The sequence below is a fragment of the Pyrus communis genome, chromosome 4, assembly GCF_963583255.1.
Source record: "Pyrus communis chromosome 4, drPyrComm1.1, whole genome shotgun sequence".
NCBI lineage: Eukaryota > Viridiplantae > Streptophyta > Magnoliopsida > Rosales > Rosaceae > Pyrus > Pyrus communis.
The window spans coordinates 19170493-19172525 of record NC_084806.1 but is presented as its reverse complement, the minus strand read 5'-3'; the positions used below and the strand labels follow the sequence as shown (position 1 = coordinate 19172525).

Here is a 2033-nt window from a genome sequence, read left to right as displayed (position 1 = left end):
GATTTAGAGAGAGAGAGAGAGAGAGAGAGAGAGAGAGAGAATTTGTAGAGATAGAATGAATATGTGAAGAATGATTCTCATTAACTTTCACAATGCACTATACAAAAGGACATAGACATATACATAACTGTCTATTGCCTAGTCACCAATTTTACATAACAGTCGTATCTACTAATTACTTAACCACTATGGTAAACACTAATCTGGTGCCTTGAGTGCACTGTGATATGGTGATCCTCTATTACCCTTAACAGTTTGATTGTTGCCATAATAAACTTGTTTCGAGATGCTCTTGTGGATGGTTCACAAGATAACAATGGCAATGAGCAATGAGGAGAAAAAGGAGAGAATTTATTAGTGAAAATGGGAATGCCTATTTCGGTTTTTGATGGTTTCAAGGCAGCATCGTGTACTTTTGTCAAGGCAATTGCTGCTTGTGTCACACTTGGGACTGGGAACTCGTTAGGTCCCGAGGTCCTAGCGTTGAGATTGGAACTTCTATTGGTGTTGTGTTTGATAAAAGTTCACAAAGAAGGGTCTCTCATATGGTTGCTGGAATTTCTTCTGGTTGGTATTCAGTTTTGTGTATATCTATGCTGCCATTATCAATACATGTATACCCTCATTGTAATTGTTGTTCTCTGTTGACAGGGTTTAATGCTGCTATTTCTGGTTGTTTCTTTCCCGTTGAGTCCATCACCACCTAATTCCTCATCCATTTCACTTGTGAATACCACTTCTATGGTCATACTTAGTGCTGTGATAGCTTCCGTAGTTTCAGAAGCTGGTCTTTGTTCTGAACCAGCCTTTAAGGTCCCATACTATGACTTCCGCTCACCTGCTAGTACACTACCAATTATCTGTTGATTCTTCAAAATGATATATATATAAAAACTTATGTGCCGAGTGAACAAAAAATGGTTCTTTTATTTAAATAATTTCTGCAATTGACTATGGCATCAGTACGTAATCTCGGAGTATTTACTTGCTCCTGGTAATGTGATTTGCCTTTACTGAATATGGTTTCTGAATTTTCCCATTATTTTGGTAGTTGATTTACATTGCATATTCCAAATGGGTAATTTCATATATGATTGTGTTACAATACTAGTTTATTCACTCTACTGGGATGAATTTTTCAGGCATACCTTTACTATATCTAGAGGTTGATGTTCAAGTCATTGTTTAAAGCTGCGGTTTTGAGACGTATTCGAATCAATTTCAGAGCTTCCGCTATATCTATTGCTGGGTGTCCTATGTGGTTTGGTTTCATTAACCTTATCAAAGTGCACATCATACATGTTGGTATTTGTTGACAATCTTCACAAGACTGTTGGCCTACCAAAATTTTCGTTCCCTATCGTGGGTGGCTTGGCTATTGGGCTGATGGCATTGACATATTCTGAAATTCTTTATTGGGGTTTTGAGAGTGTTGACATTTTGCTGGAATCTCGACCACTTGAGAAGGGCCTCTCAGCTGATTTGTTGCTTCAGTTGGTAGTAGTCAAGATAGGTGCAACCCCATTGTGTCGAGCTTCTGGATTAGATGGAGCCTACTATGCTCCATCACTTTTTATTGGTGCAGCAACAGGAATGTCATACGGCAAAAACATCAGTTCTGCAGTTGCTCAGTCCAATCCTATACATCATATTTCCGTCTTGGAAGTAGCATCATCGCAAGCATACGGCCTGGCAGTGGTGAAGCTACATAGGGGCGAGGAGTGGCGGTCGCCACTCCGCTCGTCGGAAAACATGCCTAGGACGGAGGCCTAAACCCCTCTGGTTTGGTCAGAAACTGGAAAACACAATGGTGTTTCTGTTTGTTCATATTGTTGTGCGGCTCCCTATGCGCATGGCTTTTGTTGTTTAATTTTAAAAGTAAAACGGCATCATTTCGCTTGCTATCTAAAAAAAAAAATTATAATATTGCGGGGGGACCACTAGTCTCCTTTCCTATCTAACCCGCTCCACTTTTCCCAAACGACAAATCCCTTCAATTTTCAAATGTGTGCCCCAATCCTATAAAGCATCAA

The 2033-nt window shown here is 39.7% G+C and overlaps 1 pseudogene; it reads left to right on the top strand.

Annotated features, from left to right (window-relative positions):
- Nucleotides 1-363: 363 nt before the first annotated feature.
- LOC137732819 (chloride channel protein CLC-e-like) lies at nt 364-1773 on the top strand (annotated as a pseudogene).
- The last annotated feature ends 260 nt before the right edge of the window (nt 1774-2033 follow it).